The sequence below is a fragment of the Oryctolagus cuniculus genome, chromosome 1, assembly GCF_051225735.1.
Source record: "Oryctolagus cuniculus isolate XC-2025 breed Fujian yellow rabbit chromosome 1, ASM5122573v1, whole genome shotgun sequence".
NCBI classification, from domain to species: domain Eukaryota; kingdom Metazoa; phylum Chordata; class Mammalia; order Lagomorpha; family Leporidae; genus Oryctolagus; species Oryctolagus cuniculus.
The window spans coordinates 64,507,040-64,524,083 of record NC_142867.1 but is presented as its reverse complement, the minus strand read 5'-3'; the positions used below and the strand labels follow the sequence as shown (position 1 = coordinate 64,524,083).

The 17,044-nt window shown below is 41.7% G+C and overlaps 1 protein-coding gene across 6 annotated transcripts in view; it reads left to right on the top strand.

Moving 5' to 3' along the window:
- The window catches only part of FCHSD2 (FCH and double SH3 domains 2), a 314,783-nt gene that overhangs the window by 30,556 nt on the left and 267,183 nt on the right, over positions 1–17,044 (top strand). The gene's annotated exons all lie outside the window — the stretch shown is intronic.

The window sequence follows — 17,044 nt, the reverse complement described above, 5'->3', positions numbered from 1 at the left end:
GCAGTGTTAGACAGTGAGAGAGAGACAGTTCACCCCCCAAGTGGCCGCTATGGCCGGCGCGCTGCGCCGATCCGAAGCCAGGAGCCAGGTGCTTCTCCTGGTCTCCCATGTAGGTGCAGGGCCCAAGCACTTGGGCCATCCTCCACTGCTTTCCTGGGCCACAGCAGAGAGCTGAACTGAAAGAGGAGCAACTGGGACAGAATCTGACGCCCCGACTGGGACTAGAACCCGGAGTGCCGGTGCCGCAGGCGGGGGATTAGCCTAGTGAACCATGGTGCCGGTTTGTGTTTCATCATTTCTAAGTTTATTTTTATCATTTATAGGCATTTATTTATTTATTTTTTTACATTCTTACATTTCTGAAATTTAGGTGCATCTTACACCTGTGGTGTAGTTGTCATTGTCTCTTCATGCACAGAACTTGCAGAATAGGTATCAGCAGGCTTGGAAGTAAATCTCAGACACCATGCTTGGAATACAAATATTGGATCACCTGAGGTTTTGAAGGCACAGCCAGTGATAATATGTTGAAATCATAGCTGTCAATGACTGATTCAGAAAAGGGATTCACAAGAATTTGATTCTGAATGTGACCCATTTATGTACCAATTGATTTCATTTATCATTTTTTATTATTCATGATATATACTGAAAAATGGTTCAAATAAGTTTTAAAAAGTTCTTTTTTATAAGTAAAATTCTAAATGACAAGGTGTTATGTCAATTTAATTAGCTTTTTTTTGTTAATAAAATATAGTGTGTCTTGCAGTTAGTATTATTTTAGATACGGTGAAAACTGAAGTAGCAAATCAGCTCCTGGAGTCAGATTTTTTTTGTTTTTGTTTTAGATTTATTTATTTATTTGAAAGGCAGAGTTTAGCTGACGCCGTGGCTCACTAGGCTAATCATCCGCCTTGCGGCGCTGGCACACTGGGTTCTAGTCCCGGTCGGGGCGTCGGATTCTGTCCCGGTTGCCCCTCTTCCAGGCCAGCTCTCTGCTGTGGCCCGGGAGTGCAGTGGAGGATGGCCCAAGTGCTTGGGCCCTGCACCCCATGGGAGACCAGGAGAAGTACCTGGCTCCTGCCATTGGATCAGCGCCGTGCACCGGCCACAGTGCGCCAGCCGCGGCGGCCATTGGAGGGTGAACCAATGGCAAAGGAAGACCTTTCTTTTTGTCTCTCTCTCTCACTGTCCACTCTGCCTGTCAAGGAAATAAAAAAAAAAAGGCAGAGTTTGAGAGAGAGAGAGAGAGAGAGAAAGAGATCTTCCATCTACTGTTTCGCTCCCCAAATGGCTGCATTGGCCAGGGCTGGGACAGGCTGAAGCCAGGAGCCCAGAACTCTATTCTGGTTTCCCACATGGGTAGCAGGGGCCCAGGCACTTGGGTCATCTTCTGCAGCTTTCCCAGGCCATTAGCAGGAAGTTGGATAGGATGTGGAGCTGCCAGGACTTGAACCCCTGCTAGATGCTCACATGGAATGCCAGTGTTGCAGGCGACAACTTAACCTCCTGTGCCACAGTGCTGGTCTCTGGAGCCAGATTTTTAAATATTCAGTCATTATCACTTCTCGATAGTGCCTTTTGAATTAGAACTTAAAAATTATGTAGATCCTCAGAGGGAGAAATGTTTAACTTAGGACAAAAACAAAGATCAAGTAGGACAACACTTAAATCATGTTTCTTTGTGAGAGAAAAAAAAAAGATTACCTGATTTTAAAGTTAAGAAAAGACAATCTAGAATTTCAGTTGACTAAATGAATTTAAAGTTAGGAGGTAGATGTTTGGTCTGGCAGTTAAGATGCCCACTAAGACATCCTCGTCCCATATTGGAGTACTTGGGTATGATACCTGGCTCTGACACTACCATCTGACCCTAGCTTCCTGATAATGTAGACCCTCGAGGCAGTGAGGGCGATTGGATTCCTGCCACTCAAGTGGGAGATCTGATTGAGTGCCCAGTTCCCCAGGTTGTGGACATTTGGGGAGTGAATCTATAGATAGGAGCATACTCTCTGTTTCTTAAATTAAAAAGTAAAAAAATTAAATACTTACTTCCATGTCATTGTCAGTTATTGAGGGAGATACTAAGATAAGGAGATTCGGACTAGGCAGAGGAGGAAATAACGATTTGAGAGGAACTCTCTAATCAAAATTTTTTTTGGTCACAGACCACTGCTTACTTGAATTGAAAGACTTAAGAGTTTTAATAATATCTCTTACAATTGCTATTTAATGGCTTATTAGCTCCTGAACCCTATTCGTAGATCCTTATCTGTTCCTAAAATTTAAAGCTTTGGTTCTGAACGGGATAGCTGTTACAGTCCATTGCAGGTGACATTTTATGGTTTTTAAACTTGAGTGGACAGTATTCTGCTGAGCCAGATGGAATTAAAGTAACAACGAAAGTGTTGAGTAATTTTTGCGTTTGTTATTCTTTGCCTCAGTGTTTTCAGCCACATGTAGGTATATAAATATGAGAGATAGTAAAGGTGAGCTGTATGGTGGGTGGTGTGATGAACTGAAATTAGCACTGGCTTAAAGGCATGCAACTTGGGTATTAGGAACCTAGTTGTTTTTAAACATTTTTTTGAAAAATTTATTTGAAAAGCAGAGTTACAGAGAGAGAGAGAAAGAAAGAAAAAAAGAGGAAGAGAAATAGATATCTTCCATCCACTGGGTTCACTCTCCAAAAGGCTGCAATGGCCAGGGCTTGGCCAGACTGAAGCCAGGAGCCAGAAGCTTCTTCTGGATCTCCCATGTGGGTACAGGGGCCCAAGCACTTGAACCATGCTCTTCTGCTTTCCCAGGTGCATTAGCAGGGAGATGGATCGGAAGTAGAGCAGCCAGGACTTGAACTGGCACCCATATGGGATGCCGGTGCTGTAGGCCATGGCTTTAAGCCACTGTGCCAGCTGCAAGAACCTAGTTCTTGATGTCTTATTAACCGTGAATTTGGACACAAATCATTTAAACTTCTCTGATACTTAAGCTTCTGATATATAAAATGATAATAATTATAATACTTCAAGGAGTTATTTTGATAAATAATGCATATACAAGCTCTTTTGCACAGTTTGTGGAACATAATCTATTAAATCCAGTAAATGTATGTGGACTGTGATCTTGTTAAGTAATTGAGAACATCAGTCAAAAAGTTAAGGTCTGTGACTTATTCCCTAAAGAGTTAACCTATGGGTTAAAAAATGTAAGGGCCCTTCGAGGTAAACTGCTTAAGTGACGCTGAAGAATCTCTTTCAGCAGGGCCTGTTACCCTCTGTTTCCGTGCGCTGGGAATGATTCTCCTCGTGATCAGTGGATGGCTTCTGCGACTCCGAGCAGCATATATTTTCCTGTAATAACTATGTGGAAGAAGAACAGCTTCTCCCTTATGTAAATTTTCCTTGCTTCCTTTCTTCCCTTCCCTTTTCTCTCCTTCCCTCTTCTTCCCTCTCTTCTTTCTGTCCTCCCATTAGAGAAGACAATTTTTACTAGAAAAACTATCCCAGTAGCTTTTCATTTGTACCTCATTGGCTGAGTTTATTCATAGGCTTATGTATGCCTATGTGCAAAGAAGACTGGAAATGTGATTTTTTTTTGGAGGTGGGTCTTTGACAATAAGAAATACAGTAATGGTGGCAGCAATATGGCTTTTGTCACATTACTAGTTTCCTCTTAGTGGTTTCCATAAAAGTATTAAAAAAATTTGTTAGCATTAGGTTGTTAGGGATATATTCAGAATTCCAGTTGTCCCAAGCAGATTGGGAAAAAGAGACTCTATGGAAACCATTTGTATCTACTCCTACCAACTCCTTTTGAATTTAGTGTCTTAGTTATGAGTAGGATTTTGTATTTGTAGGTTATGAGCCAATAGGATGTGGCCTCTTAGGATTTTCCTCTTAGGTATGTAGCAGTGGTCAAGAATCTTGCTGTGCCTGTATCCTGTGTGAGGGTGCTGGGTCCAAGTCCTGATTTCGCTGTGCTTTGATTTAGTTTCCTGTTGGTGTGCTGGGGAGTCAGCAGGTGATGGCCCAGATGCCACCACATGGGAGAGACATATGGAATTTATGGTTCCTTATTTTCACACAAGTTGATAAAAGTTCTAGTTGTATACATCTGGGGAGTTAAACAATAGATGGGAAGTCTCTCTGTCTCTTCCTCTCTGTCTTGCTCTACCTTTCAAAGAACTAAGTAAATCTTTAGTACAGGGGCTCGTGATGTAGCGTAGTAGGTTAAGCTTCTGTCTGTAGAGCTGGCATCCTATACAGGCACAGGTTTGAGTCCTGGCTGCTCCATTTTCAATTCAGCTCTCTGCTAATGGCCTGGGAAAGCAGTGGAAGATGGCCCAAGTGCTTGGACCCCTGCACTCACGTGGGAGACCCGGAAGAAGCTCCTGGCTCCTGGTTTCGGATCAGCCCAACTCTGGCTTTTGCAGCCATTTGAGGAGTGAACCAGCAGATGGAAGATCTACTCTCTGTCTGTCCCTCTCTCTGTAATTCTGCCTGTCAAATAAATAAACAAATCTTTAAAAAAGTCTTTAGAACAAAAATTTTGCCACATTTGGTCTTCTGATATTTTGGAGGATGATGGTGGTCTGTAGGTTTTCTAGGCAACTGTATTTTTATTGAACTCCTTTACTTAGTGAAGTGGCCTAAACTGAAGCTGGGAAGGATGACAGAGTTAGACTCACTGCTGGCTGAATAATTTGTCCTCTGGTAATTGAGGGTTGGAGTTCAGTATTGAAAGTGTAAAATAAGGAACCTTTTACCTGAGGAAGCCTGTGGTAATAGGTCGATGTTTTCCTTTGTAAATCCTTCAGATACTCATTTCACTTTCTCACAGATGTCCTGTTTTGTTGGTATTGTCTTCAAGAATGATCTGATGTGTAAGTGGGAATTTTTGAAGTGTGGTTTGTCCTGTTGCGAACTAGGCACAGAAGCTTGAACCCTGTCCTCTGTAGCACTGCTGCAGATTTTCTGTCATGTGTTGGTCAGGACTAATTCATAGAATCTTAGCTGAAACTTGGGTTTACTGCATTTTTCTATGTCCTTGCAGAATTCCTTGGTCATGCTCTAACATTCCATCTGATCTTTTTGGCATTCATATGTGAATCTCTTGTCATCCAGATGTTTTCTGTTTTGTGAGGTTTGAAAAATACTCTCAATTCGAAAGGAAAATGTTATTTCTGGTGTTGTAAAAAGTGTTACCGTATCTGTGGTCCCACAGGAACAATTGGATTGTGTATGTCTTCTGGATTATGTGTTAGTGGTATTTGGTTTTTCTCCACTGGTGGCAGGATCATGGGAGCAGGATACAGAGACTTCTGTGTACCTTTTTTGAGGTATGTTTGGAATTTTGAAGTACTTTCAAAATTAAAATATTCAGTATGTTGGTAAGCATGTTATTGCATATCTGTCAAAGAAACAGATTTATTTGTGATGCTAAAATGTCATTTTTGGATTTTAATTAAAATGAAGTTTTTGGAGAATTTTTTGTTTTAAAGATTTATTTATTTGAAAGACAGGGAGAGAAAGGGGGGGAGGGAGAAAGGGAGGGAGGGAGGGAGAGAGAGAGAGAGAGAGAGAATCTTCCATTGGTTGGTTCACTCCTCAAATGGCTGCAACGCCTGGGCCTGAGCTAGTCCAAAGCCAGGAGGCGGGAGCTCCACCTGAGTCTCCCACACAGGCGGCAGAGACCCAAGCACTAGGGCCATCTTCCGTTGCTTTCCCAGGAGCATTAACAGGGAGCTGGATTGGAAGGAAACAGAGCAGCCAGGACCGGCATTCTGATATGGGATGCTGGCATTGCAAGCAGTGTCCCACAGTTCTGGTCCTGAGAAATTATTTTCATTATTAATAGATTTTGAAATTTATTTCTGGGGGCCAGAGTTGTGGCGTTGCAGGTAAAGCCACTGCTTGTGATGCCAGCATCCTATGTGGGCTCTGGTTCAAATCCTGGCTGCTCCACTTTCCATCCAGCTTTCTGCTAATGCACCTGGGAAAGCAGCAGCAGATGGCCTAAGTCCTTGAGCCCCTGCACCTACGTGGGAGACTCAGAGGAGCTCCTAGCTTCGGTCTGGCCCAGCCCCATCTGTTGTGGTCATTTGGGAGTGAACTAGCGGATGGAAGATATCTCTCTCTGTCTTTTCCTCTCTAACTCTGACTTTCAAATAAATGGAATAGATCTTAAAAGCAAAACAAAATTATTTCTGCTATATAGAATTGAGAAAAATTGATTTACAAACTTTCTTTCATAAATTGATTGGTTTCCAGCTGGTTGTAGCTCAGAGATAGGATAATATTTGACTTTATGTACTGATGTATTTTCTTTCTGCATTATGGAGTTCTTTTGTCTCCAAATAAGAAAACATATTAGATTCTCATCCAAGTTTTCTTTTAAGCTATCATAAGGATTTTTGTCATAGTCGTCATTTAAAGCACTGTTTCTGGGCTGGGGGTTTGGCATAACTGTAGACACCTGCATCCCACACCAGAGTACATTGGTTCTGTTCCTAACTCTAGTTCCTGGTTCCAGCTTCCTGCTAATGCATTCCTGCTAATGTAGCTTTCCCCGCTGTGCCAGAGTGCTGGCCTGCTGTACTTGTTCCCTTTTATGTAATATGCTCTATTTCCTTCTGATGGCTCTTTTCCCTTTGATTTTCTACTGTTTACTGTAATGTGATTGACTCGTGAGGTGGCAGTAATTATTTTTTTGGGTCTCACTATGCTTTTTGGACCCATAGGTTTATGTTTTTCCACAAACCTGGGAAACTTTTGCCCATTGTTTCTTCAAATACTTTTTTTTTTTGCCTTGTTCTCTGTAACTCTCCGTTTTGGACGCCAGTTTACACTTATGCTAAAGTATTTGATGATATTCTGTGTTCTTTAGATAGGATAATTTCTGTTGATTTGTTTTTGGATTCATTGGCCCTTTCTTCTGTAGTTTCCAACCTATTGTTAAGTCCATCCAATGACATTTTCTTTTCTTGTTTAAAGATCGATTTATTTATTTGTAAGAGTGACAGAGAACCGGCTCTTCCATATGCTAATTCACTCCCCAAATGGCTGCAACAGTCTGGGTCAGACTGAAGCCAGGAGCCTGGAACTCCATCCACACGGGTGGCAGGGGACCAAGCACTTAGGCCATTTTCCCACTGCCTTCCCAGGCAGGAAGCTGAATTGGAAGTGGAAGGACTTGAACTCTGATATGGGATGCTGGCATAGTAAGCCGTTGCTTAACCTCTGTGCAACAAACCTGGCCCCTTCCTGACATTTTATATCTGATATTTTTAAATGATTGAAATAATTTAAAATATTTTAAAGCTTTTACCTGTTGTTTCCAGCATTGGAGTCATCTCATAGTCTTTTTCTGTTGACTGCTTTCCCTCCCTGAAAATGGGTCTTATTTTCTTGTTTATTTGCATATCTAGTAATTTTTATTATTTGGGCTTAGTAAATGACAGATTATACTGTGTGGGTGCAAACTTTTGAAATCTTTACTCAATATAGAGTTGATCTTTTGTATATAAAGCTAATTAAAAATGAATCTTAATGAAGAATGGGATGGAGAGGGAGTAGGAGATGGGATGGTTTGCAGGTGGGAGGGTGGTTTGGGGGGGAAGAACTGCTATAATACAAAAGTTGTACTTTTGAAATTTATAATTTTTAAATAAATGTTTTCTATTAAAAATGATAGAATATAGGAAATCTTGATTGTACTCTTTCTTTAAAGAGAGTTGAAACTTTTTTTTTTAATCAAAGCAAGATTTATTTAAGTCGGAAACCTCTGGCTGCTGCAGCCCAGGGGTGAGGGTTGCTGCAAGAGAGGAAAACCAAAAGAGTGTTGAGCTTTGTTTGGGCAAGCTTGAAATAATTTTTGATCCTTTCAGAATTAATTTTATTTTATGTTGTGGCAAATTTGCTTAGGTTTTTTCCTTTTCTTTTTTTCCTCTTAAAGATTTAATTTTATTTAATTGAAAGAGAGAGAGAATCTTCCATCCACTGATTCACTCCCCAAATTTTCCTAAATGGCTGCAATGTCCAGGACTGGGCCAGGCCAAAGCCAGGAACCTGGGACTCTGTCCTGGTCTCCCACTTGGGTGGCAGGAGCCCAAATACTTGAGCCATCCATCTTCCTCTGCTTTCCCAAGCAAACGTTAGCAGGGAGCTGGATTGGAAATAGAACAGTAGGGACTGCAACCAGCACACTCATATGGGATGCTGCACCACAATGCCGGCCCCTGTCTTTTTTTTTTTTTTTTTTTTTTTTTTTAATGACGTGACTTTTTCCTGTAGTGTATAACATTTCCAGGCTTTTAGCAGAATGCTTGAGTGCCCAGTGTATTGGAATTCCAAGTTCTCCCAGGAGAGCTGCCTCTGAGATCTGTTGCGCTCTTAGGCCTGCAGCAGTGATTCTACGGGGCCTCTAGGAATGCTGTCCTGTTTCGTGGATGGCCCAGATTTCAGTTGGGGCACTCAGGGAACCCCCCTGCAGACTTCTGCATCATTGCTTCCTTTCCAGCATTTTGGCCTATGCATTCTAGCAGCTCTAGCAACCCAGACCTGTGATCGCCATGTCTCAGTTCACTGAGTTCATCTTGCTTGGCTTAGGTTCTACTCCTGTGGTACAGTTGGGCAAGTGTCCCAGGCTGAACGCTGGAACACATGTGGTACACACCTCCTGTGCTGCCTGCTGTTTAGTACTTGAAAATAATTGTCATATTTTGCCCAGTTTTATAGATGTTACTTGGGGAGGACTAGTCTGGAATCAGTTATTTCATTCTGTCTAGAAATGAAAGTATGCTTTTCAAATGTATTGGAAGATATTTAATTGTCTAAGTATGTAATTAAGGTTATTTATATGTATTTAGTATCTCTAATCTCAATCCTCTGGTTTTAGATGCATGAATTTGGATATTACATATGTACCTGTATGATCAGATTTTTTTAAAAAAAGATTTTATTTGCTTATTTGAGAGGTAGAGTTACAGACCAAGAGAGGGAGAAACAGAAAGGTCTTCCATCTACTGGTTCACTGCTCAGATGGCCATAGTGGCCAGAGCTGGGCTGATCCGAAGCCAGGAGCCAGGTGCGTCTCCTGGTCTCCCATGAGGGTGCAGGGCCCAAGGACTTGGGCCATCCTCCACTGCACTCCTGGGCCACAGTAGAGAGCTGGCCTGGAAGAGGAGCAACCGGGACAGAATCTGGCACCCCGACTGGGACTAGAACCTGGGGTGCTGGCACCGCATGCAGAGGATTAGCCTATTGAGCCGCAGCACCGGCCGAGACAGATCTTTCATCTACTTGTTCACTATCCAAATGGCCATGGCAGCTAGGCCTGGGCTGGACTGAAGCCAGAGCCAGGAACTCCATCTGGGTCTCATACATGGGTGGCAGGAACTCAGGTACTGGGACTATCTTCCACTGCACATTAGCAGGTAGCTGGATTGAAAGTGGTGCACTAGAACAGGAACTGGTGCCCATGTGGAATGCTTGCATCGCAGGAGGTGACTTAACTCGCTCATCCACAATAGCAGCACCCGGAATCTTTTTAATCTGAAAGGCAGAATCAATCTCTCTCTCTCTCTCTCTCTCTCTCTCTCTCTCTCACACACACACACACACACACACACATCGAGAAAGAGAGCGAGAGAAAGAGGGAGAGGAAGAGGGAGGGAGAGAGACATGAAGATAGGCTCCTGCTTTCTAGTTCATTCCCCAAGTGCTGCCTGCAATGTCTAATGGGTTGGGCCAAAATCCAGAATTGAAAACTCAGTCCAGGTCTCCTACATAAACGGGAGGGATCTGATTACTTGAGCCATCATTTGCTACCTCCCAGGGTCTGTATTAGCAGGAAGCTGGAATCAAGGTACTTTGGTACAGGATGTAGCCATCTTAATTGGTGGCGTAAATGCTGTGTCAAATGCCTGTCCCTGCACAGGAACTTTTTTGGAGTTTTGTTGAGCTATAATTCACCCATTTAGAGTATATAATTCATTAGCTTTTAGTATGTTCATAAGAGTTGTGAATCTAGTACTGTGGTCATTTTTAGAGTATTTTCATTCCTCCCAAAGAAACTCTGTACCCCTTTAGTCATCACCTTTTCCCCCCATTCATTTATGCCTAGGCAACTATTGCTTTACTTTCTTTATGTGTAGATTTACTTATTCCAGACAATTCATATAAATGGAATCATATTATATGGCTCTTTGGGTTTGGCTTCTTAATGTGTTTGCAAGATTTGTCAGTGTTGAGGCATCCACCAGTACTCATTCCCTTTATTGCTTATTAATATTTCATGGTGTGGTTATACCACATTTTCTTGTAATAATCCATTCATTCATTGATGGACATTTGGGTCATTTCCGCTTTTTGCTATTATGAGCCTATTCATATAGTTTTCTTTTTTTTTAATTTTTATTTTATTTAATGTACATAAATTTCCAAAGTACAGCTTATGGATTACAATAGCTTCCCCCCCATAACTTCCCTCCCACCCACAACACTCCCCTCTCCCGCTCCCTCTCTCCTTCCATTCACATCAAGATTAATTTTCAATTATCTTTATATACAGAAGATCAATTTAGCATATATTAAGTAAAGATTTCAACAGTTTGCACCCACACAGAAACACAAAGTGTAAAATACTATTTGAGTACTAGTTACAGCATTAATTAAACACCTAAGAGTAATTGTGTATTAATTACAGAGTTCAACCAATAGTTTTAAGTAGAACATAAAAAATACGAAAAGGGTAAAGTATTAAGTTCTTTTTTTTCTTTTTTTTGTTTGTTATATAGTTTTTTCTAATTTAATAAATGTGAATTTACAAAGTGCAACTTTTGTATTGTTGTGGCTCCCCCCCAACCTCCCTTCCTCCCGTGGCCCTCCCCTCTCCCACTCCCTCTCCCATCCCGCCCTTCATCGAGTTTCATTTTCAATTACCTTCATATACTGAAGATCAACTTAGTATATACTAAGCAAGGATTTCAACAGGCTGTACTCACGCAACCGCACAAGGTATAGGGTATTGTTCGACTAGTAGTGTTGTTTTTAAGTTTCCATATAGTTTTCATTTCTCTCTGACGTATACCTACAAGTGGAGTTGCTGGGTCACGTGGCAACTGTTTAATGATTTGAGGAGCTGCCAAATTGTTTTCCAAAGTGGCTGTACCATTTACATTTTTATAAGCGCTATATGACGTTTTTCATTTCTCCACATCCTTGTCAATACTTGTTACTGAATGTTAATTATGTCTCAAATTCTCACAGCAAATATGCATTATATTTTTATTTTTATTTTAATTACTATTTCTATTTTGTAGATGAGGGGACTACAGCTCAGGGTGGTTTAGTTGCCCAGGATCAGAGAACTAAGAAGTGGGAAAATTTGGTTTGAAACTACCTGTATTCCTATCTTCAAAATCTAAGTTTCTCTCCCATTGAAAACTATCTGTAAAGATATAATGATAATGTATATAAGATATATACAGGCAGTAAGAGTACCCATATAGATATATATTTTCTCAATCCTTATTAGATCTTGACAGACATCCATTGAACATAGGACCATCTTTTCCGTGGTTTTGATAACTGTCCACAGTCTACTTGGAAGTAGAAGACAGATTGTCTTTCACTCTTGAGAATAGTGTTTTAGATAATTGTAGGCACAGCATTTTCAGTTCCCACTGTGTCCAGACACTGTGGATGAAACAGTATCTTATTTCAAGAACTACTGCTTAGAACAGATAGCACAGAGGAGGTGTAAGATTCAGTGTCTTGCAGATCTGCAGCCTGGCTGATTAGTCTGCAGTGGAAAAAGATCCATTGTCTGGAGTTTCATAGTTTCTCGGATCTAGACTTTTTGAAGGATTGTATAAAACATTAGAATTGGGATCTCTTGGCTCTTCTGATAATTATCTGAGGTTTAGGTTATTATTTTGAGATATTTCCGCAACTGAAAATGCCTTGTTTGTCTTCTTTAAGAACAAGCAGTTTTGTGGTAAGGATTGAAGGATACAAAGTTTCTTAATACAGCTGAAGTCTTGTTCTGCTGTGAGATTTTTTTCTGGGTCAGTAAGTTTGTATGATAGTGTACTCCAAATAAAATATGGTGCATGGATGGTGTAGAATCAGTTCATTGTGGTTGCTAGAATGTGTATAATCGCACGATACTTTGTGTTAGTAAATTTCCTTTAATAGGAAAATACACTAAATATATATACTTAGTATACTGCGAAGTTACTGAATATATAAATACTTCTTACCTAGAAAATAAACAATAAATTTCATTGTTTCATTTTGTATGGCTACATGAATACATTATGACAAATATTCTCCTGAGGACACATAAAAATCCCAAATTTAAAGGAAAATAGGTTTTCTTTTCTTCCGTCCGTCCGTCTGTCCAGAGAGTGAGAGACAGAGAGAAAGGTCTTCCACCTGCTGGTTCACTCCCCAAATTGCTACAACTGCTGGAGCTGGGCTGATCCGGAGCCAGGAGCTCCTTCCTGGTCTCCTACGTGGGTACAGGGACGCAAGCACTTGGGCCGTCTTCTCTGCTTTCCTAGATCACTAGCAGAGAGCTGGATCAGAAGAGGAGTAGCTGGGACAGAAACCGGTGCCCATGTGGGATGCCACATCGCAGGCAGAGGAGTAGCCTTTATGTCACAGGACCGGCCCTAGAAAGTAGGTTTTCAGAGTTCCATTAGTTAGTAAAATTTTCAACATGGTTCTTGCAATAACCTTGTTAATGTGGTATCTTTTGCTGTTGATCTTGGTCTAATCTTGATTGTTAATGCACATGTATAAAAATTAAACCTTCAGACTTCTTATTTGTTATGTCTTCATATTATTTTGCTGGGGTCCAGCGCCGTGGCTCACTTGGTTAATCCTCTGCCTGTGGTGCCGGCATCCCACATAGGCGCCGGTTCTAGTCCTGGCTGCTCCTCTTCCAGACCAGCTCTCTGCTGTGGCCCAGGAAGGCAGTGAAGGATGGCCCAAGTGCTTGGGCTCCTGCACCCACAAGGGAGGCCGGGAGAAGGCATCTGGCTCCTGGCTTCGGATCGGTGCAGTTCTGGCAGTAGCGGCCATTTGGGGGGGTAAACCAACGGAGGGAAGACCTTTCTCTCTCTCTCTCTCACTGTCTATAACTGTACCTGTCAAATAAAAAAAATATTATTTTGCTGAAGAAGAGATCAAGAGAAAAGACTTCAGTGTTGAATTTTGTATGAGTGACTACCAGACAGAATGCTGTAAAAGATTTATGATGTGTCTTAGATGTACAGTGTAATTCCAGGATAAGGAATAAGATGTATCTTGTACTCAAAATGTTTGAAGTCACATAATTTAATAAAAAATTATGTAAGTTATTTGTATCCTATATAAATGGCATGACATTTCATTTGGTTAAAATGTTTAGTTTGTGTTTTCTGTCATCATCTCAAGGGAGTATATGTGCCATTTTAACAAAAACTGACTAATGAGTGTCACCCATCATAAACAAGGTATGTCATACATGAAAATGTTTAATATCATGGTTTTCTTTCTTTCTTTCTTTCTTTCTTTTTTTTTTTTTTTTTTGACAGGCAGAGTGGATAGTGAGAGAGAGAGACAGACAGAGAGAAAGGTCTTCCTTTTGCCATTGGTTCACCCTCCAATGGCCGCTGCAGCTGGCGCACCGCGCTGATCCGAAGCCAGGAGCCAGGTGCTTCTCCTGGTCTCTCATGGGGTGCAGGGCCCAAGGACTTGGGCCATCCTCCACTGCACTCCCTGGCCACAGCAGAGAGCTGGCCTGGAAGAGGGGCAACTGGGACAGAATCCAGTGTCCTGACCGGGACTAGAACCCGGTGTGCCAGCGCCGCTAGGTGGAGGATCAGCCTATTGAGCCATAGCGCTGGCAATATAATGGTTTTCAAAAGTGAACTTGATTGTAGATATCATAGATCTGAGAATACTCTTTGGCAGTTTGATTAATATTGATAAATCTGAAAGTAATTTTTTTTTTTTTGCTTGAAAATACAATGTTAACAGGGGATTTTAATCCCTTTACTCTCAGGTATTTTTGTTTTTTTGTACCTTGATCTCAACACTTTTTTTAAAAAAAATTATTTGTTCATTTGAAAGGCAGTGATACAGAGAGAGAAGGAGAAAGATAGTGAGAGAGAGAGAGAGAGAGAGAGATCTTCCATCTGCTGGTTCTCTCCCCAAAGGGCTGGGCCAGAGTGAAGCCAGGAGCCAGGAGCTTCTTCATGGTCTCCCACCTGGGTGCAGGGGCCCAAGGATTTGAGCCATCTTCTGCTGATTTCTCAGGCACATTAGCAGTGATCTGGACTGGAAGTGTAGCAGCCGGGACTCAACCAGTGCCGGATGGGATGCCTGCACTTCAGGCAGTGGCTTTACAGGCTGTGCCACAGTGTCAGCCCTGGTGATGATGTTTTGAAGAGGTCCTGAATATTGCCATTACAGTATGATGACATTGCCTTTGTTTAAATCTAAATTCTAATTCTTAAAATTAAGCATAGTCATTCAAGTACAGATCTCAACAGTGCACTATGAAAACAAGAGTCATCTGTGCACCTCAGATCACTGATCCTAGGCCCTCCTCTTGAGGGTCTGAGTTGGTAGGTCAAACATTTTGAGTACAGGATATGTCTTATTCCTTATCCTTGAATTAAACTGCACGTCTAAGATGTATCATAAATCTTTTACAGCATATATGTGTTTAACAGCCATGGCAGATGATTCTTGCTTAGGATTAAAGCTGGGAGCTACTGTTGCAGGAGTCATCACAGTTGTTTAGTATGCATTCCAGCACTTTGTCCTGACCTTGGGCATCCTAGGAAACACTGGGTTGACTGAGAGACACTGCTGTGAAAGTGGCATTCCAAGATGAATAACATTATTGGTTGGATAGTCAACCCTGAATGATTGAGAGTGAATTTGTTACAGGTTGAAAATATCAGTGAAATAACTGGTGATTTTTCAAATTTATTTTATTGTTAACTGTTGGCTGATGGATTAAGAGTAGTGGTTTGGCTTGGTTCTAAAGCTTTTCCCCAGTTCATGTGTATATAATTTTTAAAAAAGATTTATTTATTTATTTGAAAGGCAGAGTTACAGAGAGACAGAGGCAGAAAGAGAGAGAAAGGTCTTCCATCTGCTGGTTCACTCCCCAGATGGCCCCAATGGCCAGAGCTAGGCCAATCCAAAGCCAGGAGCAGGAGCTTCTTCTGGATCTCCCATGTGGGTGCAGGGGCCCAAGGACTTGGGCCATCTTCTACTGCTTTCCCAGGCCATAGCAGAGAGCTGGATGGGAAGAGGAGCAGCTGGGACTTGAACTGGTGCCCATATGGTATGCTGGCACTGCAGGAGGTGGCCTCGCCCGCTATGCCACAGTGCTGGTCCCCCATGTGTATATAATTTTAAAATATGTATCTCTTGTATATCTCTACTTATATCTTTTAAAATTAATTATTTTAATTTTTGGTGGAATAAAGTTGAGGCTGCTATGGCTTTCTAAATATTCAACAAGTAAGATAAATTATGCAGTAGCTGTGTTGTAGAGTATTACAACCTTTGGCAATGGGACTAATTGAAATTCACTTGACCAGTTGCTCCTCTTCCAGTCCAGCTCTCTGCTGTGGCTCAAGAGTGCAGTGGAGGATGGCCCAAGTCCTTGGGCCCTGCACCTGCATGGGAGACCAGGAGAAGCACCTGGCTCCTGGCTTCGGATCAGTGCGGTGCACCGGCCGCAGCAGCCATTGGGGGGTGAACCAACAGAAAAGGAAGACCTTCCTCTCTCTCTCTCTCTCTCTCTCTCTCTCACTGTCCACTCTGCCTGTCAACAACAACAAAAAAATGTTGATGGATCTTTAACAAAAAAGTGCGTGACCTATGACCCAGCAGTTCTACTTCCTTTTGACACCTTAGAGAAAGAAACTACTGTATCCTAAGAGGTGTCTTCAGATATTTTCATTGCATCATTGTTTGTTAATAACAAAAGTTGGTAACAGTTTAAAGTGTCTGGACAGAGGGATAGATAAATGAATGGTGATATAATTATATGATGAAATATATTGCAGCATTTGAAACGAAAACATGTATCTCTTGAATGGATCTCACAGTCTTCATTGGAAAAGTCAGGTTGCAGAATGATAAAATACTCTGTACTGTTGATAGGTATGCAAAAAGTATAAACTTGAGTAAGAAGTACATGGCATTGGTTGCTTTTTTTTTTTTTTAAAGATGTATTTATTTCTTTGAAAGTCAGAGTTACACAGAGAGAGGAGAGGCAAAGAGAGAGAGAGAGAGAGAGAGAGAGATCGGTCGGTCGGTCGGTTGGTCTTCCATCCGGTGGTTTACTCCCCAGTTGGCCGCAAAGGCTGGAGCTGTGCAGATCCCAAGCCAGGAGCTTCTTCCAGGTCTCCCACATGGGTGCAGGGGCCCAAGGACTTGGGCCATCTTCTACTGCTATCCCAGGCCATAGTAGAGAGCCAGATCAGAAATGGAGCAGCTGGGTCTTGGACTGGTGCCCATATGGGATTCCGGCGTTAACCTGCTGCGCCACAGCGATGGTCCCCATTGGTTGTTTCTGAGAGGAGGATGCAGAGTAACAGAACTAGTGGACTTCAGTGTATCTGTGTAGTTACATTTTTCTAAAGTACAGCTGAGGAAAATAAGGTGAAAGTTTAACATTTGTGGAACTACCTGGATATTTCTTATATTTCTAGATGCAATTAATAGTAATAATGTTTGTAATTAAAATCACCCTATAGTCCTGTCATCTAGAGATGATCACTGTTAAATATATGTTGTTTTACTGTTTTATTTGAGAGGCAGAGAGAGAGAGAGAGAGAGGTGGAGAGAGAAAACTCTAGCTGCCTTGCTTTAACTGAGTAAAATTGATACTATGTTCTCTGTTTAGGAGAAGCAGAGTGAAGTGATAATACGGTGTGAGCTTTTGAGTGGTACCAGGTGTAAAGTGTACACAGTGTTTATCACAAGTGCCAAGTGGCAGCCAGGTGAACTGGGCTGGAATTTCGCTGTTA